Here is a 24663-nt window from a genome sequence, read left to right on the forward strand (position 1 = left end):
CTCTGGGGTGACCTCAGCCCCTGCCAAAGCTAAGCGCCGCTCTTCGGGGCCCTGGCTCGGAACCCCGCCTCGCACTCCTCCCTCCGCCCCTCCCAACACCGGCCCGGGGTCGGGGCTGTCCGTCACGGTGCTGAGCCCGCCCCTTCCGGCGGCTCGCCGGGCCCGCCTCCTCCCCTCTTCCCTCCCCGCCCCTCCCCGTGCGAGTGTCTCCCTCTCCCTCTCGCTCCCTCTCTCTCTCTCCCTCTCTCTCTCTTTTGTGAGTTATAGCAACCGTTGCCTTGTGAATCAAGCGCCATAGTCACCGTAGTCCTGGCGACTGTTACCCATCAACAACAACTACTCCTCTCCTCCTCCTCCTCCTCTTCCTCCTCCTCCTCCCCACCACCACCATCTCCATCACCCACCAACAACACCACAATAATCCACAGCCAAGGTGAATATTCTTCGGTCTGTACATGTGTGTGGGAGCGTGTGGCTGCGTGTGGACGCGTGTGTCCGTGCGCGCGTGTGTGTGTGTGTGTGTCCGTGTGCGCGAGCCGAGTGTGGCTGTGCGGGGGTCTCACTCCTGACACCGGGGGCTGCCGCTGCGGCGCCGCCGCCGAGGGGCTCGGCGCCCCGGCGTGTTTACAATGGACCGAGCGCGCGGCGGCTGGCTCGGGGGTGTGGGCGCCGCGCCGCCCCGGCCCTCGGCGGCCGCGCGTCAGGGATGGAGCGGGAGCGCCGGGGGCTGCGGAGCCGGGCGGGAGCGGGAGCCCCGGGTCCCCGGCGCGGACGGCGGAGCTCTCCCCTAGGTCCGGCTCGGAGCAGGAGGGTCAGGTGAAGCGAGGAGGCTGGCCGGCTTTCTTTCTCTCGTTTTTTCCTCCTTTCCCCCGAGCTGCTCGTTTCCTGCTGGTCGCAAAACCGAAATAGGCGGCAGCGTGCCGGGGGGACCCCAGAGCTGGTGGTTTGTTGTTGTTGTTGTTGTTGTTGTTCACTTGTGGGGCCTGGTTTACGGGTTTCGTTGTTTTTACCCTCGTACGACGGTGAACTTTTCCCACCGCCCCTTCCCTCCGTTCGTCGCCCCTCTTTGCCTTGTGCTAAAATGGGCTGCTCTCCTTTGGCCATCATCAGCTGCACGGTTTCTTGTTTCTTGTTTCTTTTCTTTTAAAACTGTGTTTTCTTTGTGCTGCAAACAGTCTTAATATCCATTCAGCACTCTTCCCTCCCCCCCCCCCCCGCTTCTCCTCCTATCCGCCCCCCCCCCCCGACCCTTTGCACACACATTGAAACCAGGGGCCTCTTCGCTGGACTCTTTGCTGCCCTGGAAAAGAGATTTTTAAAACAAGTCTCTCCCCGCTCTCTTTCTTTTTTGGGGTGTGTGTGTGTGTGTGTGTGTGTGTGTGCGTGTGTGTGCGTGTGCGCGCGCGCTTGTGATTTAAACCAGATGCAGGGCATCTGTGATACTTGGGTTAGTAGTTATTGACAGTGCTTTATCCTTCCTGTGGGGGTGGGAGGGGTGGTCGTGAGGCTCCATTCCACTTTGATGCACCTCCCTCCCCGCAGTGGAGAGTGCTGACAATTTTCATTGTGGTTAGGAGACTTGGGGTGTGATAAATAGGGACAGGACCGAAGGAAGCCTTGTGAGAACTCAGCTTACGGTGTTATTTGTGACAGTTGTAGCACTTTAAAGAGTTTTTCTTTTCTTTTCTTTTTTTTTTTTTTTTACCCCTTCTTCATCTTCTCTGTTCCTTTTCCTTTGAGAGTTGAAATTGAAGTCAAGTTGTTCATAAAGAATGTATGAAGCTTCTCAACTTGAAACGTGTGTATCTTTCACTCTCTTTGTGGTTGTTAAGATCTAGGCATGTGTGTACTTAACATACTCTTTTTTGTTTACTCTTGGTTTTCTTTGGACAGTGACTTGGAACCTGCTGACGAGAGACAACTTTTTCCTTTTTAAGTCTTCCTTCTAAAAAAAAATCTATCTTTTCCCCCTCTGTGGCTTTGAATACTTACTAATCCTCAAGTAGTAGGCTCTTGGTTAGAGGGAGCCCAGTGTTACAGATCCTGTAAATTTGCTCATTTTTCAGCCTCACGTTTAATTGGGAGGTTATTGGGTAAAGGGTTTCATAATGAACGTGGGCTAAAACAGATACGACGTATAATGTACTGTTCTGTTTGCACATATTGAACTTTCTAATTTGGAATTTTAAAATAACGTGTTTAAACAGTCTTGTTTCTCACAGCAAATGCATATTGATTTACCTAACAGAGCAGCCTGTGAATAATGTGACAGTGTTAATTATTCTTGAGATTGTCAATGACCAGGTTGGGTAATTGTAACGCCATTAAGGCTAATATTTTGTAAAGTGGGAGTTGGGGTTAAAAAAAAAAAAGAAACAAACTTCTCTTTCAATTCATTTCCTTGTGAACAAGTCTTTCTCAGAGCGCTCCAATCTCTTTATATTTATTCCCCAACCTGGGTTCCATGCAAATTTCTAATACTAATTTGTTTTTGTTTTTGTTTTCTGTTCAGATGAGTGTCAAATGGCTGAACACTTTTGGGTGGTGAAGCTCCTGGGTCCCATAAACTCTCTCCAAAGTTAATAGGAGTTTTGCTGTCTTGAGACAGTTTCAGACTTTATGCCATTTACATAATAGGTTTTCAGCCAAGTTGATTATATGCTATAATATTATGGTTTAATACTTTTATTTGCAATGTCCAAGAACTTGTTCGAGGCATTTCACTTGTCACAGCTGTCTCAAGTTTTCTCTAATTGAGATTTTCTATTTACAAGTTGATTTGAGAGCAGAACTTAAATTGAATTCTATTACCCGCTTTTAAAAGCACTTAGGTGGTATAGAAGTTGCTGTTAGAGATGCTTTGAGCTCAAGTATGTCAGCATTATTCATATGGATTGAGTAAATTGTCGCCAGAAGTACTAACATAGGGATAAATTTTAAAAGTTTAACACAAGGATGAATACTTAGCATTTAGTTTCTTCTCTCTGTGCTGGTTTTCCTTGGAAGTACTATAGTACGTATTGGCATTCTCCTATGTTCTCAGTTTTTAGACTAAAATCTGTGAAAGTGACCATGCTATAAAATAAAAGTGTTAAAATAGGTCTTAATTGTAACTTGTTTCCAGTAGCTAAATATCTGTGATCCATTGTGCGTCATAATGCCTCTCTACATCTTTTTGATTGTTTTGCCTAGAAGTTGCATTAAATGGTGTGGGCATATTTATGTAGTACATTTACACGCATAATATCCTAAGCTAAAATGCACTTGTAAAGTGCCTCATTCCACAGTATTTTCATTATATGAGCTAGTTATGCCCAATTTAAAAAATAATACATTGTTTTTCTAGTATTCAGGTAGTCTTGTACTCAGGGACTCACAGGGTTTATAATTTATTCATTTAACATCCTTTAACACTAAACAGGTATTTTTTACCCTAAACAAGTTCAATATGGTAGACTTTTTCCCATTAAAAAATTAACAGAAAATGAATGAACTATTAGTCAAGATAGATTCAATATATTTAAATGATGATATGTTACTTTCGGTAACATGTTTTATTCTTGAGGAAGTTGATGTGAGTGATTTTCTCTAAGCTTCCAACTGAAGAAATTGGTAGATGGAATGTGTGTGTGTGTGTGTGTGTGTGTATGTTTAAAAGGGGGTATATAGCATTGTGTGTGAGAAGAGTTAAATTTTTTTTTTTTCCTGACTGGGCTTATAGGAATGTTACTTTGTTCTTGGCATCTTTAGTGAGACTATGTTACAAGAAACAACAATAACAAAAGAAGTAAGCTTTTAAATTGTGAAGAGTCTTCAAGGAAGTGAACCTTTAAATTATAAAGAGCCTGCTGGTTGGTTGTTTTTATACTGAACATTGGGCAAAAATCCTCCACTTCCAGTTACTTAAAAACAACAACAACAAAAACAACAACAACAACAACCCCCCCCCCCAAACTTAGTTTCCCTAATGAAATCATTTGCTTTTAACTGTTTGGTATAGATTCCCAGTGGCCGTGGCAGAACATTTGAAGTTCCTCTCTGTTCACAGGTGCATAGTGTTCCCATATTTTAGAAATCCAAGATTAAGTGGATTTGACTAAATCCAGCTTGTTAGGGACAGATGGCTGCTTTAAACAGGTGTCATTTTCATTTCTAGCGCATTGTGTTGGGACTTGTAGTGGTTCACAAAGGGCTATCTGAAGCAGGTGGCATCCTTTGCTTTGTCCTTAGTGAAATATACTTTCGGAGTTAATTATTTTCCTAGGAAGTTTTTTTTTTTTAAGTAAAAGTTTTGAACTATTCAAGTTAAGATTCGTAATTTAATTAAAATGACTTTTATTTCTGATTATCATTCTATTTTCACACTGTATAAGTTGTAAATCCTTTCACAAAACAACTTAAAAATTCTTAAAAGTAATCGTATATTCACTTTGAATCCAGAAAAAAGTACTCTGGAACATTTTACACCGTCAGTCAAGTTTATCTGAAACGAAAAGCCAAAGCAGATTTAAATAAAGTGAAATTTGGTTAACATGACAACTTTTGTGATGTCATATTTAAAGAATTTTTTTTGACAGCGTTATTTTAATGAGTGATAAATGTTGGAAACCAGTATTTTGTTTGTTCATTATTTTAAATCTTTTTAATTGAAAACATTTTCCTGACCTCCTCCAGTTGTTTCTATAACATTTTTAAGTGGTCTTTTTAAATGCAAATTGTTTTTAAGCATTAATGTTTAAAAATATGTACCAGAGTAAATAAAAGGGTATCAACCTATTGATTTCTAAGGTTCATTTTTACTTTGATTCTATCCCTCTTTTTGTGGTAATTTTATACATCTTATAACAGATGCACCAGGGGGTGCTATGCTGTTTGCAGCAATGAGATTATCATCACCACAAATGTGAACTGATTAGAACTTTTATTTAAAGAAAAAATTTTAATTATATATGCATTCAAGCATATAATAGCCTTATTTCTATGGAGCTTAAATTTAATATACTATGTTAATTGGCAATTTTGTATCAGAGCCTCTTTCTGTTTGGCTAGGATAATATATATTAGCACAACATAAAATATCAAGACTGATCTGTTTGGCATAGTTTGAATGTCGGCATTAGTCCTTTAGGTACGGACATTGGTCCTGTTCCTACGCAGGTGTATCTGTCTCTGTCTCAAAAATTTCAGTTAACTTGACAATCACACTGTTTGGGCAGTATGGCTCTAGGCTCTGTAGATTTGGTATTGTTGGCACACATCAACGTATTGTGTGTGTATATATATATATATATATATATTTAATGTTTATGTATTTTTGAGAGAGACAGAACATGAGTGAGGGAGGGGCAGAGAGAGAGGGAGACACAGAATCTGAAGCAGGCTCCAGGCTCTGAGCTTTCAGCACAGGGCCCGACAACGGGTCTCAAACCCATGAACTGTGAGATCATGACCTGAGCCGAAGTCGGACGCTTAACTGACTGAGCCACCTAGGCACCCCTACATATTGTATATTCTTAAAACATTTTTGTATGGCATAATTAATGCTATGCTTTTATTGTATGATTTTTAAAAAAGCTACCTCAAACATGTGAGTGGTAGTAATAGTTGTCGGACTAATTGAATCAAGAACAGTAATAATATTAAAATTGTCTGGAGAATTCAGCTCCCACTTGATGCTGTTGGAGTAGTCTTGTTTGAAAATTTAATTTGGCTTTATTATCTAAGAACTTTTAGATTTTCTGACTTGCCCTGTGCCGTATGCTTCTAAATTAGAAGTGGTTGGGTATTGTTTTCTCTGCGTTTAGCGTGAGGTTTTTGTTTTTTTTTTTAATGTTGCATATTTATATTTGAGAGAGATAGAGACAGAGTGTGAGCTGGGGAGGGGCAGAGAGAGGGGGAGACACAGAATCGGAAGCAGGCTCCAGGCTCTGAGCTGTCAGCACGGAGACCGATGCAGGGCTCGGACTCAAGAACCACGGGATCATGACCTGAGCCGGAGTCAGACACTTCACTGACTGAGCCACCCAGATGCCCCTAGTGTAGCGAGAATTTTTAAGGAGAACTATAGAATCCGATCTTTGGGCCCTTCTAGCATCATTGACTTTCCTCTGTCAGCAGTATATACTCCAAAAGACAAACATTGAGACAGGGGTAGCCAGCGTCTTTCTCAAGTAAGCTTAGAAAGGTCTATCATATAAGCTTTTCTGTTCAAATAATAGATGTATGGGTTGATCTATACTATTATCCCATATTTAACTACAATCAGCAAAATGTGATATGTTTCAGAGTACCTTTATAAGAGATAGTAAGTACTTCATGTGTTGGAATGTCAAAGAACCAGAAACATCAAGAGAGAATAACTGATTGATGGTGTACCCGAGAGCAGGGAAGGGGCAGAGAGAGAGGGGGGGAGAGAGAATCCCAAGCAGCGCTGTCAGCAGGGAGCTGGGGCTTGAACCCAGGAACAGTGAGATCATGACCTGAGCGAATGAACCACCCAGGTGCCCTGAGAGCAACTGTTTTTAAATACTAGTTTTGTTAAAATAGGTTAGGCATTTTTCTTTTACAGTGTGGTTTTACGGTTTACCAGTTAGTTTCTGCCACTTAGATTTTTTTTTTAATGTTTATTTTTGAGAGAGAGAGAGAGAGAGACAGAGTGTGAGCGGGGGTGGGGCAGAGAGAGGGGAAGACACAGAATCTGAAGCAGGTTCCAGGCTCTGAACTGTCAGCACAGAGCCCCGTGGGGCTCCAGCTCACCAGCCATGAGGTCATGACCTGAGCTGGAGTTGCTTACCCGACTAAGCCACCCAGGCGCCCCAAGATTTTTAAAGTATATTTATGACGTTTTAAAACCTTTATTTTTGAAGTTTTATTTTTCATATCAAAGTATAGGATGCACTTAATGAAAGCAAATCAGTTAAAAAATTGAAATATATTTAGAGTATCAAATTGGTATGTATTTTGTTCTTTAAATAAATTGATGGGATAAGTAAATTGGTTAAGAACACAGGCTTTGGGGTCAGATTTCAGATGATCTTATTAGCTGTGAGGCCTTGGGCAAGTTATTGAGCTTAACTTGCCTCAGTTTTCTCATCTGAAAAACAGGAACCACCTTACCAGCCTTATGGGGTTTTGTGGAGATTAAAGACAATTCTTGTAAGATGCTTTGCTCAGCATTTGATACAGGATACATGATCAATATGCGTTGATTCTTACTACTAGAGAATACTGAGAAGATGCCCATTCAAATCTTTTTCCCACCTAAGAATTCTTTTAATATGTTCCTGATCACTTCAGTGGCCCCTAAGTGTTGAAAGATTTTGCCCTCATTAAATAATTATTCTCTCCTCCCCTACTTTTATTTTATTTTATTTTTTTTTCAACGTTTATTTATTTTTGGGACAGAGAGAGACAGAGCATGAACGGGGGAGGGGCAGAGAGAGAGGGAGACACAGAATCAGAAACAGGCTCCAGGCTCTGAGCCATCAGCCCAGAGCCCGACGCGGGGCTCGAACTCACGGACCGCGAGATCGTGACCTGGCTGAAGTCGGACGCTTAACCGACTGCGCCACCCAGGCGCCCCTCCCCTACTTTTAAAAATAAAGACAAAAATCGATCACAGGTTTGGATTACTTTTTGATAACCAGTCTTGCTATTACACTGAATTAATAGGATGTTAGCCCAAAGTTGTATTTTAGTTCAACTCTGCAGCCTTACAACAATGGCATTCTTTTACTACATTTTTAAAAATGTTTTTACTTTATTTTTTGAGAGAGAGCATGTGCAAGTGGGGGATGGGCGGGGGGGGGGAGGACAGAGGATCCTAATCTTGCTCTGTGCTCACAGCAGTGAGCCTGATGCCGGGCTTGAACACACAAACCTTGTGAGATCATGACCTGAGCTGAAGTCGGACGCTTGACTGACAGAGCCACCCAGGCGCCCCTTCCTACATTTGGACAACTCTCCTGGTCCAGAGATCTCGGACTGAGAACTAATAATGCAGCATTTCATATACTCTTAGGATTCCCATTGTCCATTTCATTGCCCAATTTATATTTTCTTTTGCACACGTTATACATGAGTTCATTTGAGAACATTTTGTACTGTATAGACTTTGTATAAAATGTCAATATATAATGGCAATAAATAGCTGTATAAAGATGAGTTCATCAAAGAATTATTCTACAGTTTCATAATGCACTGCTTGGAATTGTTCTCTAAGGGTAGAGAAATGTGTGAGGTCACCATTTGTGGACCTATAGCAATAAGTAATTTTGGAATAATTTGCCAGCCCTAATCTTGAGCTATAAAGCAACCTTGGAATGTTATGCAGTAAAACGTAATGTGGAATTAGGAAAAAATGTCATTTTGGCTCCCTTTCTTTGGCGATTAGAGATGTTTAAAGAAACATTTTAGTTGGCTACTATCTCTGAAGTTGCTATTTAGTAATTTGCTACGTGTCTTTTTTTCTAAGCATTTTGACTGAGAATGATTTTTTCGTTTCGTTTTAGACTGATCTAGATAGTCCTGATCTTTCTTGAACTGGAAATGTGGGTTATACATCCCAGTTAAAGTTTACTCAGTACTGCGCCTCCTTTTTTTTTTCCTGAAGCCTTTTTATAAATAGTGGGTTTTTGCCTGCCTCCCTTGTCTCACCTGTTCTCACTCTCCCCATTCCTGTTAAGTGTTTAATTATATGACTCCCTTTCCATTCTTTTTTATAGATAATTAGGCTAACATATATAAAGTAAGCAGACTCTCAGCTCAGCCATCTCCTCTGCCTCTTTTCTTCCAGTGAATTTCGCACACATTTTAGAAGGAACTTAAGGGGAAAAGCTAGGAAACGTGACTTAGGTGGCAAGGTTATACCGTCATTATTTTCTTACGAGTTCTATCTGTCTGACTGCCCTCTTGAACAAATGCATCTCCTTGTTGCACTAATGATGTAGCCTGAGCATGATTTTGCTCCGGGAGGCTCCCTTCCTCGTCTTGGCTATGCCCTGGCCTCTGGCTAAGCACTTTAGTTTAAATGTCTAGTCCAGCCCCAAAAGATTATGTTTGCACATCACATATGTCTGTCCATTGCTGACTCTTAATCCCTGGAAACTTCTTTCTCACGACTCTTAAGAGACGCCGTAGTGCCCTTTCAGTACCGCTTGCCTTTGCTTTGCCCAGTCGGGACTACCAGAGGATGTTGATGCTTCCTGTTGAGGCAAAAATGGGTAAGGGCTAATCGGAGCTGAGCCCAGGAAAACTAAGAGCGAGGCAGCTAGCCTGGAAGTAAAGGTGTACTAGCTGGTGATGGGAGACATTGCTGAGAAGGAATGTGGAAGGAGAAAGAAGAGAGGGCGATGGGGCTGGGAAGCCCTCAAAAGTGCCAGCCGAAGGAAGATAAAGAGGAGAAAGCAAGGTCTGTTCTGGTACTCAGGTTGCCACTAAGTGCCAGACCTAAGGCTAGTCACGTAAACCCTCTGGGTCTCAGTTTCTCCATCTGTAAAATGAAGCAGTAGGCCTATGTGATCTCTCTAGCCCTGTGAGCAGTAGTCGGTGCTTCCGTGGCGAGATTGGCACCAAAGGGAAATGTTACCAATAACAGAGAGCCGGGAATTGATACTTGCTTTCCCGATGGACTGAAAGGCTTGCCTGTGCTTGCCCATTCTTTCTTTTGGTGAGAACAGCAGAGAAAGCGAATCCGGAGTCTGGGTCTAGCACGACGGCCACACCGCTGACCCAGCCTCAGAAGGTCCCACCATTTCGGTGGCCCCCGTGGGGAGCGGTGGCCAAGTGCCCTGGTTTCCTCACCCACATAGGAATAGGCTGAGTCTCACAGCCCGAGCTCCTGCCGAGCCGGCTCCTCTGTGTGTGTGTGTGCCAGACAAGAGTCTGACAGTTGGGGCTCCTGCCTGTTGCTCACCAATGAAATATTTAAAACAGGACATAATTTCCCAAGTCTGTGGACAGGCAGCTTGACGGAGGGAGAGAAAGGGACGGAGGATAATGTGAGCTGTCCCATGAAAAGAAATAAAAATTTAGATTTCTGTTTATCTCATTTTTCAGCATTTGTTCCCCAGTTATTATAACCTTGACTTTTTCTTCTCTTCATGCTATTCAGCTGCTTTTGAAAAGAACTGAAGTCCTGTCAAGGAGTCTGGGCGAGTGCCTTCGGATTACTTTGGGGCCCTGCTCAGGGGGGCCTTCCCCCTCACTCATGCTCATATTCTTTTCTGTCTTTTCCATTGGTGATCCCTACTGCTCCCCCTCCCCGCCCCGAATGTTGTTTGTGTTTGCATAACCATTTTTTAAAAATTCAGGTTTGATGGCAGGAAAAATATTGTGTCTTTTGGTCACGAAGTGTGCATTTTCATAACATTTTACTTTAATGGTAATGTGGCTGCCAGACTCAAGATTGTGGAGCCTGGCGGAGTGTGGAAGGAAGCATTCTTTGCATGAGTTCAAGATAAGTCTTAAGCTCTGCAGGATGTCCCCTCTTTTACCGATCTGATAAGCGTATGAGAGATTAAAAGATTGTAATTGTTGTTGCTTTTAAGACTGCTTTCGAATGATCATTTTTATTGATTTATAGAAACCTAGTTAAGTGTGTGAACTGCATCCAGATTCCAGCGGTTTTTAATATTTTGTAATTTCAAATGTAATAACTGTCATTCTTTTTTTAAATTTTTTTTTAATGGTTATTTATTTTTGAGAGAGACAGAGTGTGAGCAGGGGAGGGGCAGAGAGAGAGGCAGACACAGAATCTGAAACAGGCTCTAGGCTCCCAGCTGTCAACATAGAGCCCGACGCAGGGCTCAAACTCATGAGCCGTGAGATCACGACCTGAGCTGAAGTCAGATGCTCAACTGACTGAGCCACCCAGGCGCCCCTAACTATCATTCTTAAACATGTATCTGACCCTGTTTTGTCTCGGTCAGCATAGTTTGTTTTAATATGCAAAACCATTTTAGAAAGTCCTTGCTTGTCACTAAGGTTTCTCTCTTCCTTGCTTTATTTGTGAGGAGGTAGATGAGGGAGAATACTGGAGAGAGGCAGGAAGAAGAGATACACTTACAAATCATATCCTGTTTGCATTGTTAAACACCTGTGCATTGCGTACTCTGTGCGGTTATTTTTCCTGGACTGCCAACCTTTGGTGGGGGTAGGGTGGGAATTGGAGGCATGGGCAGGGGCAGCCAGAGGTGGCCCAGCTGATCCAGTGTTTCTTCCCAGTTCTCTTTCCTTTTCTGCTGTAGTATTGTGCAGACTATATGTGCTTTTGTGAGGATAGGTGTCTTATTTATGTTTGTCGGTGATCCTTTCCTCCTAAAGGCTGACTGTATCTATCTATGTCTATCCCTTAGTACGTTGGTGGATATGCAGTGATATCCTTCTACGGAGCCTGTATTGTGATTTGGTTGTGCACAGCTTTTTAATTTTTTTTTTTTTCAACGTTTATTTATTTTTGGGACAGAGAGAGACAGAGCATGAACGGGGGAGGGGCAGAGAGAGAGGGAGACACAGAATCGGAAACAGGCTCCAGGCTCTGAGCCATCAGCCCAGAGCCTGACGCGGGGCTCGAACTCCCGGACCGCGAGATCGTGACCTGGCTGAAGTCGGACGCTTAACCGACTGCGCCACCCAGGCGCCCCGTGCACAGCTTTTTAGAAAGGTGGGAATAAAAGAAAGGAGTATTGAGAAAATCTAGTCTGTGTGGCAGATAATGGAAATGATGCCTTACATCTTACCTCTCTACATTTTGCTTTGGGTAGATTGTTTCCTGAAATTTTTTTTTGCAGTAGAACCTCGGTTTTTCCCCTTGTGCCTATTTAGGCTGACATTTTAAAGAACCAAAGAGTATAATCTGTCACATCAGGCTTTCGCCGATTGGCATCTGATTATATCTGGTGACGGTCTTGGAGATGAGTTTTAATGAAGTGTCAGTGTAAAGGTCATTAATAAAAAACACACAAAGAGATACTATATTAGTGATCTTAATACCACCTTTATCATTTTAAATGTACAATGTGTATTTTGACGAGCCACAGTGAAAACCCACTACACAGACACCACGTAAAGTTAGATTCTTTGTTTTATGTCAGGATCGTATCGCATGGTTCTAAAGAATGTTTTAAAACATTTTGTGTATAAAGTTACTTTATGTTTGTGGGGTGTACCTACGTTAAGAAAAATGAAATTTGGCTTATATATTGTGTTTTGTCCATATATGTGTTTGTGTGTAGACCTTTAGAAAGTCATTTTTATTTATGTTTTGTTTGGAATTTTGGAACTTGTATCAGTAGGACTATTGCCCACTAGCTTTTGCGTTGCACACATCTTGTAATGGTATTGGAACCACTCCACTGCTGTTTTCTCGAAGCAAGGAATATTGGGGGAAATATTTAACTTAAGTTCTTTGAATGACCATTGTGTGATTTGGGAAACAACTTTTTATAGTGCCTCACATTATGTGATGGTTTGTAGAGACTACCTTTAGTTAACAAAGGCCATGAATGCCGAAGTTGAATTAATTATAGTTAGAGACAAAAATTGTAATTCATTCCAATTATAGCAGATTAAGATATTATGTGGCTGGATCAACATTTGATCTGTTCCTTTATTTTTAGAAGTCTGCTGAGTTTTGAAATTTAAAACCTTTTAAATAATGTTGAATGAGTAGAGCTCTATAATAGATGTGGATTTCTATTTCAGCATAGGTTTGAGAGCCATATGGCTTGGAAGTGAGGTAGAATTTTGTTTCTGAAATTGGAAGGGGATGCATTTTAATATTTTGATTGCATGAGACCTGCTTGGGCATTTATTAGTTTTGCTAGAAACACAGGTGACACAGACCGGAGATGTCGATCGGAGTATATGTGAGAGAGGGTCATCGTAGCGATCCTGAAACTTCACTCACCTCTAGTCCTGCTGCCCTTGATCAACTTTGCAGTAAAAGCTTCTTTTTTGGAGAATATAGCTTTCTCTATTCTACTATATTTTTGTTAATTCACATTGCTGTCTGGAATTTCCCAATCCCAAAGCACAGTCTTGTGTGACGCATTATACATGAGCTTTGGAAGTTCCAGTTTACATTTTGGTTTACAGACCTTAGAAAGAATGCCAAGAGATGACACCCAATGCCCAGAACAACACCTTGATCTGAAGGAATGGGGTAAGAATGAGGGTAAATCGGGGCAGGATCATATAATTGGAAAAGGTAGAGTATGAACTAAATGATTAGTATGGTGTAGAGAAAAAGAAGGGTCATTTTAAGGGCTGTGTAAACCCCGTCTGCCATATTCAGCATATCTAACAATATTACCACCACTGCTGTTAACATTATTTCTGATATTTGATTCAAAAACATGCTAGGAGGGGCCTCAGAGAATTGGGTACGTTTGTCTGTAAGCTTGTAGTTCTCCACTGTTGCCCTTTAGCTTTATTTTTGGGTGAGGAATTAAGGAGTTTATATCAATTTGTATTTAGGGCCAATACTATTTTGGTTAATTTAGGAATCCTGAAGACTCGGATTTCCATTGGGTTTTAGGGAGCATTTTTTTTAATTTTTTTTTAACGTTTATTTATTTTTGAGACAGAGAGAGACAGAGCATGAATGGGGGAGGGTCAGAGAGAGAGAGGGAGACACAGAATCTGAAACAGGCTCCAGGCTTTGAGCGGTTAGCACAGAGCCCGACGCGGGGCTCAAACTCATGGACCGCGACATCATGACCTGAGCCGAAGTCGGACGCTTAACCGACTGAGCCACCCAGGCGCCCCTTAGGGAGCATTTTGAAAGAAGAGAGAGAAATAAAGTATTAGACCAAAATGACATATTCCCAGCTATGTGAACATATTTTTTAATGTTTGAAATTGTGGAAGTCTACAAAGATGACAAGAGCTGATATTTGGGAATCTTGAAGCACAAAAAAGGAAAGAAGAAGTTACTGAAAATGCCGTTAGATGAAATTAGTGGAGACTTTTAGAAGAGAGATTAAGATAAAGTGGATAAATCAAAGTATGAATGGTGACATAATTGGCTGGAGGAACAGTCATTGTTTTTGCCTTACTGTGATTTTAACTAATAGGAGACGCTGGTACTTTGTTGACAATATAATATTTTGATGAAAATATTTATCGTAAGTCTGTGGGACCTTTGTTACTGCTTGGGGTTGTACTTTTACTTCATGTTGTATATAGAAAAGCATGAAGTTGAGATGTGTCCATTTCCTCATAATTATTTTATTATTATGAAGTTATATGTGAAACATCCAAAATGAATATATTCAGCTGGGATTTCATTAGCATATCTGATATCTAAAGCACTTTCCATTTGGGAAGCCAATAGGTAGTGGAAAACTGTACACCATAAATGTATATATAATTAAAACTTTCTTATTTTGGGATTTTTAGAACATACTGAAGTAGAGAGAAAAGCATAATGAACCCCCTGTGCTCATCACACATACTTAATGATTAGTACTGTCTATTATTCTTAAAGCTATACCATTTGAAATATTTGTTTATTGAAATAAACTTGAACCCCTCTTTATTCTGTGTTTCTCTGAAAAAAATTAAATTTGTTAACCAAGACTCATTGTAGGCTTGAAAAGATGCTTACATTATGTTGAAGACAAAATATTTAAGAGTGATTGATCTTCATCAATCTTCCTGTTATTTTTTTCTCAGCACAGCATTTCTAAATCAGGAAGTTTGTTCTCAGTTATTTGTCAGGTGTTTTGCTTAGTAATTCCAGGCTCTCCTACTTGAAATTTGACCTGTCGTTATAAAGGCGGCAAGCCCAAGGACAGCAGCTCATGTTTGCAGGACACAGGAAGACAGCTGTGTGAGACACACCCCTCAGAGGTGCAACGGTGTTTGTCTTTTGTACATCACTCTTTTGACTTGTGTGTAGGGAGATTGGATGAACTGTGACAAGCCACTTTGTAAGTTGCCAAGAGAAGAGACCAACCACTAAGATGCTCCCTTCAGAGTTAGCTGCTCGGTTGTGGGACGTAATGGCCTATCTATAAAGAGAGAGCCATCCATTGGTGACAGTGGATGTCCTGATAACTTAGGACATCAGTCACAGCAGGTTAATGTTGACTGAAGTCAGGTGTGAAAGAAGCATATTTTCCAATGCTAGAGTCTATAGCCAAAAAAGAAAAAATCCATTATTCATGTTGGAAATTATTCTGTAATGAGCAGACTAATATGTATAACAAACAATGATTAATGGCATTTTAATAAACAGCACAAAATGTAGACCTAAATCTCGTTACTTGAAAGCAGAGTTTTCTTGTTGTTTAATTAGATGAATAAGGCACGAAGGAGTAAATTCATTACATTAAATAACGCCTGCATTTTTTGGTTATGTAACTTTAATTGCTAAACTTCTCTCTGATCCAGAAGGTTCCATAGAAATGTATATGACTTCATAAAATATTTTGGCAGTCTTTTAAAATATTTCTACTACGGGGTTATTGCTAGCCAGACAGAGTGGTAAAGTGATACACTAATTAAACGATCTGATCCCATAGCTAAAATACCATTTCTTTTCTCCAAGGGTTGTAGTTAATTCCTTCTGCCATTAGGAAATATCTAAGTTATAGGTCCTAGTAACATCTAAATGATCAGATTCTCACATATTTAAGCTTTCCAAAAGCAGATAGAAGATGTGACGTATACAAGAGAATGCCACTATAAAGCTTAATTAGCCAGTGTTTGAACAAAACATAAACGTAACCCTGCAAAACAAAAGATGATGGAATACGTGTTAATTTCATTAATATTTATAGAGGATTTTATTATGAACTTAATGCAACATCAGTGTAAACATTATTTGTAATAATGTTTTCTGTGATTTTTATTATTTTACATTCAATACAATGTCAATAAAAGCACTGGTAATTTAATTCTAGTGTTGAAAGGTTAAAAAAAATTGACTCCCGTTCCATTTATGTCCCATGACGTCATTTAGAAACAAGCCATTTCCAATGTGAAAAGTGTAACCTTGGTCCGCTTACTCCGCATGGGAATAACTCCCCATTAGCAGACAACTTAATATTCTAATTTGGAAGAACACCAAAGAAGAGCTTCGTTCAGGAATTGGTATTTCAGAACCCGACCCTGTTTTTGTGGAGCCGCTAGGCCTTTGGGTCTGGAGCTGGAACCTCAGACCCCCTAGGAGAAGTGCCTTCGTCCCTCAGGGGCTCACCTGCAGCCTCTCTACCTGTTTCTATTTAACTGCTCTACTGTCTTCCTCTTCAGCCCCCTTCCTTCGTCTGTCTCTGCACAGCTGACCCAGAGGGGCATCCAGGCTGCTCCGGGAGAGATTAAAGAGGTGACAAAGTCTGTCGCTGGAGTTACACATGCTTCCAAATGGCACAAATATGTGGGATTCCAGTGGAGACATAATTAGGATGTTTTATTTTAGAATCCGAACTTTTAAGCTGGAACAGATTTTGGAGATTATTTAGGCCAATCCCCTCCTCTGCCCACCCCCCACCCCCCTTATTTTATTTTTTTTCTAGAAAAAGCATTAAAGTTTTATAATTGTGTAAAGTTTGAGTAAATGTCTTAATTTTTTATTATTTCCAGCTGTAGGTTTTGGCATACTGGCCATTCCTTAATTGCTTTGTTTTAGAACGACATAGAAATAAAATTTTTCAATATTTTCCCAAATCACAAGTAGGCTGTATATTAAGGGGAAATATATTTGCTAGATTTTTTTTTTTCAACGTTTTTTATTTATTTTTGGGACAGAGCGAGACAGAGCATGAACGGGGGAGGGGCAGAGAGAGAGGGAGACACAGAATCAGAAACAGGCTCCAGGCCCTGGGCCATCAGCCCAGAGCCCGACGCGGGGCTCGAACCCACGGACCGTGAGATCGTGACCTGGCTGAAGTCGGACGCTTAACCGACTGCGCCACCCAGGCGCCCCGCTAGATTTTTTTTTTTAAAGGAATGTTATATTTTTATCCCTATCGTTGTATTTCTCCTTGCTGGTTGCTGCATGTTAGTGACCTGTGTCATAATGAATGTATTCGTGTAAATAATTCTCCCACTGGGCACGCACCTCTTTACTGTTTTGAGGGTAAGGGTGATTTTAATCATTCTAAAGATTGTTGTAAAAATCCGGTGGATTATTAATTTTAAAAACTGAAACAGTGTTTCCTGTAGGTCATTCTTCCAGGACAGAAGTAAAATGCTGGCCGCTGATGTCGGTAGTACAAGCTGAGACTTGCCCAGGCTGGGCGTTAAAGGTGTTGCAGCGCTCAGAGAGCCGGCGGAATGAGCCAGGGGCCTGCCCGGTGTTCCATAGCAACCAGAGGCAGCCCCAGCAGCCATGCTATTGTATGACTTCTTGTTTTCTTAATCTGGATTTTTGGAAGGATATGCTGTTTACTGATTAATAGTAGGAGACTGGTAGGAATAAGTAATTACCAAGATTTTGTCGTTCGTGTGTGTGTGTGTGTGTGTGTGTGTGTGTGTGTGTTATGTAAGTACATCTATGAGGTCACACTTAGTTTTGGTATCCTATTTTGTGAGAAAGGTGCCCAATTTGAGCACCAACCCTATTGGTTATTTGAAACAACCCATTGAAGACAGACCAAGAAAATAGCAAACAAATGAACTTTCTAGCAGTAATCTGATGCTCTTCCCAGCCTCATTTGTGGTACCAGAGCTGAGAGGATACATTTATATAAAACAGGAGTAGGTTTCCTATAGGGGAAAACCATTTGTCATTTGCTCTTAACAAGGTAAGTCCCCATGGACAGACCTTTCTTGTAAAACTGTTCCCTTTGGATTTATCTTCACCTTCAATAAAAACGGAGGTGCGATAAACAAAGGAATGATGAAATATTAGTTAGCTCTTGCAGTTTTGCCTAGAAGTTCCTCATTCTCTGTCTTGAGGAGTTTTTAAAAATCTAATGCTGTTGTTTCATTTGAATGGAGAGACTGAGAATACAGTGCATTAAACTGAATTTTCTTTCTGTTAAATGAAGAAAAGGGTTTGTTTGTTTGTTTTGTTTGTTTTTTGGGAGGGGCTGGGTGAGATTCAAATCATTTCCTTTTAGAGTTAACTATATTCCTGATCTGCCAGTGAACCTACTGGCTGGAACGAAAAATACAAGTATTAAGAGTGTAATTCATATTAAGAGAGAGAGCCCTAGCTAGATCCTGGGAAGTCTTCAACTGAGATTTGAATACAGAGATTGAGTTACTGTAGTAACTAAATACTAGGCTGCTGTATTTGTTGGATGTAAAGAGGAAGAATCTGAAACATGGAATATATTCTTAGTATCTTATGAAATTACAATCTGGTTAAAATTTTACTTAAAGTGTTTCTAAATATGGATTAATAAAATCCTCTAAAAAGAAGGTACTTTGGATGTTTTCAGATAGCCCAGAGTTTTAGGCTTCTTCAGCATCTTTTAGGGTTCCTCATTGCCTCCTCATCAAAATCATGTAAGAAATATGTATTGAGTGCTGTGAAACTACCACAGTGCTGCGAGGAGAAGCTTACAGTCTAGTGTACATTTTCAAGTTTGTATTTCCCCACCTGCCCTGTAGATTCTCTTTTCTGGCCAGCCTGGCGTACGGTGGTGTGTGATTGGGTAAGAGCCTGACTTCAGAATGAACAGTCCTGGGTTTGAATTTCAGCTCTGCTACTGATTATTAGTTTACCCTTAGGCAGATTACTTGAACTCTGTGAAATAGGGCTAATATAATCGACCTTAAAAGATCGTTTCAAAGATCACATCGCAGGACACAGGCAAACAGCACTGTGTCTGACATTTCAGTGCTGAGTCCGTGGCGATTGCTGTTACTCCCCTAGGGTCACTTGAATTCTGCCCTGTCCTTTCTCTTCTCCACAGTTCTCATGCTTTAGTGTACTTAGGATATGTTTCCCACCCTAGTTAAATTCATCTTTCCTAAATTAGAGTGGTTCCTAACTTGATGAGTGCACTTCTGATGGTCTTACCAACCCTGGCACTGATTGGGAATTGTGATTTAGATTTTTGTAAACATTGGATCTTTCCAAATTGTTTATAAGCTTCCTGAGGGCAGAAGACGGCACAATGGTTTCTTTAACTCAGCACAAAACCCAGTGTCCTTTCCTAGTAGAAGTAATCGATGAGTAATTACTAAATCTCAGATTATCTTCATCTCTAATCAAATTATAGAAAACAGATTTAATGGGGCGCCTGGGTGGCTCAGTCGGTTAAATGGCAGACTCGTGATTTCCGCTCAGGTCATGATCTTACAGTTTCTTGAGTTTGAGTTCTGCATCTGTGCTGACGGGTGGGAGCCTGCTTGGGATTTTCCCTCTCTCTCTTCCCCTTTCCCGCTTGCACTCCTGTCTCCCTCAAAACTAATAAATAAACTAAAAAAAAAAAACAACAAAACATTTAACCATTTTATGATTTTGTCTAACCTTGATTTTATAATGACCATTAGAGCAATGCAGTTTTTTATTCCAAATGGATTTACTTCGTAGTATTTTTTTAAAAAGTGTATTTATTTTGAGAGAGAAAGAGGGGCAGAGGGTGGGGGGGGGGAGAATCCCAAACAGGCTTCACACGGTCAGCCTGGAGCATCTGCCGATGCCGGGTTCGGTCTCCCAAACAACAAGATCATGAACTGAAATCAAGAGTTGGACGCCTAACCGACTGAGCCCCCTAGGCACCTTTGTTTACTTTGTATTTTTAAAAACTGGACTTAATGTCATAAATTCATGAATTTTGTATATTTCTTCATATACAGCATCATATGGTAGTTTTGGGCTGGCCTTAGGTTTGTTTTCCTCTCACCATTTCAAATGACATTTTGTGAAGTAACTCTGTAGGTATACATGAATTTCATATCTGTATGTGTGTGTGTGTGTGCATGTACATACCTATGTATGGGTGCGTGCATGAAATTTTAGGCTTGCCTGGGATTTTCCTTAGTGTCTAATAAGACTAATTTCTTAGTTTCAAAAGTTGGTAAGTGACTTGTTAGGATCCAGTACCTTTCTCCTGTTTTCTGGTTGTGGCAGGGTATGGGAATTCCTAATGCTGCTTGTTATGGGAGAAATGTGGGGGGCATTGTGAGAACTTTGCTTTTGGGGGGGCTGCTTCGAATACCCCAAACTCTTGAGTTTCACCTTTTGCTACCGATTGTCCCTGTTCCTTTTGGGATGTCAAAAGTGCAGAGACAGGACACGAGTTCCGAGCTTACCCCAAGGCAGCTGGTGGCATCAGCATAGAATTATTACGGTGGTTAGGTCTGTGTTTGCGTTTGATATTCCACTGAGGGTGGCACTGTTGTAAGGTACGGTTATTTGCTTTGATGTCTGCTGCAGAGACTTTCCCCTGGAAAAGCTTTGTTTTTAAATATGAACTGTCATCTATAGGTCCCTCCAGCTCAGCTCTCCTCTTAACCTGTGTGTTTTCATTGACTACCGTCTCGAGTTGATGAGACCCTCTTTTTAGACTCCAGGGGTTCCGTTCAGTTTTAGAATCCGTTCCGGTGGACAAGCTCATTTTCAGTTTGTGTATTCATCCACTTATTTCTTGACCAAATATTGGCACCCACCGTGTGGAGGAGACAGCAGTGCACAAAACTGGTCGGGTCCCCGCCCTTGGGGGGCTTGCATTCACAGAACTGGGGAATGGGGGGTTGGCAACATGAATGAGTTTTATAATAGACGGTTGCAGATGCTCTGGAGAAACAGAAAGAAAGGAAGAGGGGTCATAGGATGGGTGATGAGGGGTTGCAGTTTCAAATAGGAATTAGGAAGACCTGATAGAGAAGGTGACATTTGAGTAAAATCCGACAGAAGTAGATCTTGTGTATGTCTTCAAGTGTGGCTTTATAGGTTTATAATATTGACACCCTAATTGACGCTAGCCTGTCTTCTATCCTGAAGAGTCCTAGTTGCTTATGTTTGCCCTTACACGGTCCTTTTCTTTCTGCCTTTCCCTTTTTTGCCTTTTATTATTTTACATGCTTTGCCCTGAATATATAGCCTTTTTACTTATACATTACTTTGAGATATATTTGACTGAACCTTGTTTTCTAGAAGGAAACAAGCAGAGTAAGAGACTCTTTCAAAAACCACTTTGAGTTTGCTTTACTTTTTCTCTTGCTTAGGGAGCGGATATTAAAACGTTCAGGCCCACCCTCCCTGCTTCCAAGTGGGAGCCTTCTGAAACGCTCGTAACAAAACGTGTCCTAAAAATTCGGAAAGAATCGATACATGAAACATTAAAAAAAGAAAAAAATCACAATTAATGGGCAAATGGAAATTAGAATTAGCTAGATGGCAGTTTGTTGGTTACACTCTCAGTTTGCCTGTGTGGGTGATTTAAACCGAGAGAGAATCTGCGGATGACGGCTTCTGGGATCAAATGCTCTTCAGTGTCCCAGATGTGAAACCACAATGTCACGTCTGTGTGGCAGCGTGTTCTGCCATTATCTAGTCACCTTTAATCATGGATTTATGAATTGCATTTATTTGTAAAATTTGGTATATGCAGAAAGACATAAATGAGAGGTTATTTAGATAAATAAAAGTTACTAATGGAATCAAGTTGTCTAGAACTCTGTTATTTTGACAAATAGATTGTCATACTGATATTTTTAGAATGAGATTTTCAGTGTACTGATGTCAAAATCGTATTTTCCATTTCAGTTCAGTGTCACATATTCAGCATTATGTGCCTGTCATCCATTAGGAAATGTACAGTTTGACAGTATTTGAGGCTATTGTAGCTGTATTGGAATACTTCAAAAATGGTACAAAATATATAATATAATATATAATATAATATAATATAATACAGTATAGTATAGTATGAGGTATTTTTAACATTTTTAAGTTAAGGAAGCAGGAACTGCTGTGGAATATTAAACAAACAAACAAAAACTACCTTTCTCTGTTTGAACGTCTATAATTATATGCATAATATTTATTTCTAATCCTACTTTCCATCCTTAAAGGCTGGTTAAATGATCATACTTGCAGATATACCCAGGTGTTCGGGTCTGAAGGGAGTCCGATGTGCCCACATTTTAGCAACCTGTAGGCCAGCGTTTCTTGAACTTGAGCTCCTGGTATATCTGCCATTAAAAATATAAATAAATAAAAAGTTGAAGAGGCTAAATTTAGTATTATCACTTGTCTGTACTGCCACCATGTTTATGAAAACATGTAGGAGCTCTGAAAGATTTTGAAGAGCAGGTCTACCATCTTACCCACTGCACCCCCCGCCCCCCAACTTTCTATGTTGGCAAAATGTAAACCTATGTAAAAATAGAATAGTTTGATGAACTAATGAAATGAATTCCCATTATCCATTACCCTGCTTTAATAGTTAACAGTTCCTGGTGAATCTTGTCTCAACTGTACCTACCTCTTCACTCCCCCCTACCCCGTCAGTTTCCCTTACTGACCTCTTCACTCCCCCCTACCCCATCAGTTTCCCTTACCTACCTCTTCATTCCCCCCTACCCCGTCACTGTTTCCCTTACTTACCTCTTCACTCCCCCCTACCCCGTCAGTTTCCCTTAGTGACCTCTTCACTCCCCCTACCCCGTCAGTTTCCCTTACCTACCTCTTCACTCCCCCCTACCCCGTCACTGTTCCCCTTACTTGCGTCTTCACTCCCCCTGACCCTGTCACTGTTTCCCTCACTTGTTACCTGTGGAAAGAGAACCAGTGTGGAAAGAGACTGATGCTTAGTGCTCAGATTACCAGTCTCTTCCTCTGCTCTGCCATGTTGTGTCACCCCCGCCTGCCCCCTGTCCCGTGGATGGAGGGATGGAGGGATGCACAAATAATCACAAAGAGAATAAAGGGCACTTTCTAGACAAATGTCACTTAAAATTCTAAAAAGTGACCTTTCATATTTATGGTCTCAGATTTTGAGTTGGAATTAAATCTAAAGCTTCCAATTTAGTACAGGCTCCACAAAGACACTTTGCTAGTGTTCTGTTTTTTTTTTTTTAATTAATTAATTAATTTAATTTTTTATATGAAATTTATTGTCAAATTGGTTTCCATACAACACCCAGTGCTCATCCCAAAAGGTGCCCTCCTCAATACCCATCACCCACCCTCCCCTCCCTCCCACCCCCCATCAACCCTCAGTTTGTTCTCAGTTTTTAAGAGTCTCTTTTGCTTTGGCTCTCTCCCACTCTAACCTCTTTTTTTTTTCTTCCCCTCCCCCATGGGTTTCTGTTAAGTTTCTCAGGATCCACATAAGAGTGAAAACATATGGTATCTGTCTTTCTCTGTATGGCTTATTTCACTTAGCATCACACTCTCCAGTTCCATCCACGTTGCTACAAAGGGCCATATTTCATTCTTTCTCATTGCCACGTAGTACTCCATTGTGTATACAAACCACAATTTCTTAATCCATTCATCAGTTGATGGACATTTGGGCTCTTTCCATAATTTGGCTATTGTTGAGAGTGCTGCTATAAACATTGGGGTACAAGTGCCCCTATGCATCAGTACTCCTGTATCCCTTGGGTAAATTCCTAGCAGTGCTACTGCTGGGTAATAGGGTAGGTCTATTTTTAATTTTTTGAGGAGCCTCCACACTGTTTTCCAGAGCAGCTGCACCAGTTTGCATTCCCACCAACAGTGCAAGAGGGTTCCCGTTTCTCCACATCCTCTCCAGCATCTATAGTCTCCTGATTTGTTCATTTTGGCCACTCTGACTGGCGTGAGGTGATATGAGTGTGGTTTTGATTTGTATTTCCCTGATGAGGAGCGACGTTGAGCATCTTCTCATGTGCCTGTTGGCCATCTGGATGTCCTCTTTAGAGAAGTGTCTATTCATGTCTTCTGTCCATTTCTTCACTGGATTATTTGTTTTTTCGGTGTGGAGTTTGGTGAGCTCTTTATAGGTTTTGGATACTAGCCCTTTGTCCGATATGTCATTTGCAAATATCTTTTCCCATTCCATGGGTTGCCTTTTAGTTTTGTTGATTGTTTCCTTTGCTGTGCAGAATTTTGCTAGTGTTCTGTGAGAGAGTAACATTTATCCCTTTATGAAGATGGTTTGTTTCTATTTAGGTTTTCTAACTTTTTTTGTGTATCTGCTATCACAAAAAAAGTGTGAAATATGTATCTTTGATGTTTTTGGCATTTACAATGTGATGTAACTGAAACTGTCCCTCGGATTTATAGAATGTATTTTAAGGTACCTTTTTCAGTATGCCCAATTAGGCATTTCAGAAATTGATTGATCCAGTATTGTACCTTTTTTTTTTTTTCGGTTGGCTTAATACCTTCTTTCAAATTTTTGAATGTATAAACGTGAGTAGCAATAGGTACAAAGTGAAAGTGGTTTTTAAGAAGTTTTAAAATATGTTTTGGATTGATAACACTCTTCTAGTCAGATGTTTGTATCACATTCCTTTTATAAATTTTAATATTAAAAAACTGCTGGGGTGCCTGGGTGGCTCAGTCAGTTAAACAGTTAAACATCTGACTTCGGCTCAGGTCATGATCTCCTGGTTTGTGAGTTCGAACCCTGCGTTGGGCCTGCTTCGGATTCTGTGTCTCTCTGTCTCTGCCACTCCCCTACTTGTGCTCTGTCTCTCTCTCAAAAATGACTATAATAAAAATATTTAGGGGCGCCAGGGTGGCTCAGTCGGTTGAACGTCCGACTC

General features: G+C 40.8%; 1 protein-coding gene across 1 annotated transcript in view; it reads left to right on the plus strand.

The window, feature by feature from the left end:
* The first annotated feature begins 276 nt into the window (after positions 1-276).
* RFX3 (regulatory factor X3) overlaps positions 277-24663 on the plus strand; it is a 286974-nt gene continuing 262587 nt past the window's right edge. Inside the window, exon 1 of the mRNA XM_047101481.1 lies at positions 277-433. The gene's annotated coding sequence lies outside the window, so the exon portion shown is untranslated. The remainder of the gene's footprint in view (positions 434-24663) is intronic.

Source organism: Lynx rufus, unplaced genomic scaffold (assembly GCF_022079265.1).
Source record: "Lynx rufus isolate CCGP_SWC_20201006 ecotype Redwood Valley unplaced genomic scaffold, mLynRuf1.p SCAF_10, whole genome shotgun sequence".
Taxonomy (NCBI): Eukaryota; Metazoa; Chordata; class Mammalia; order Carnivora; family Felidae; genus Lynx; species Lynx rufus.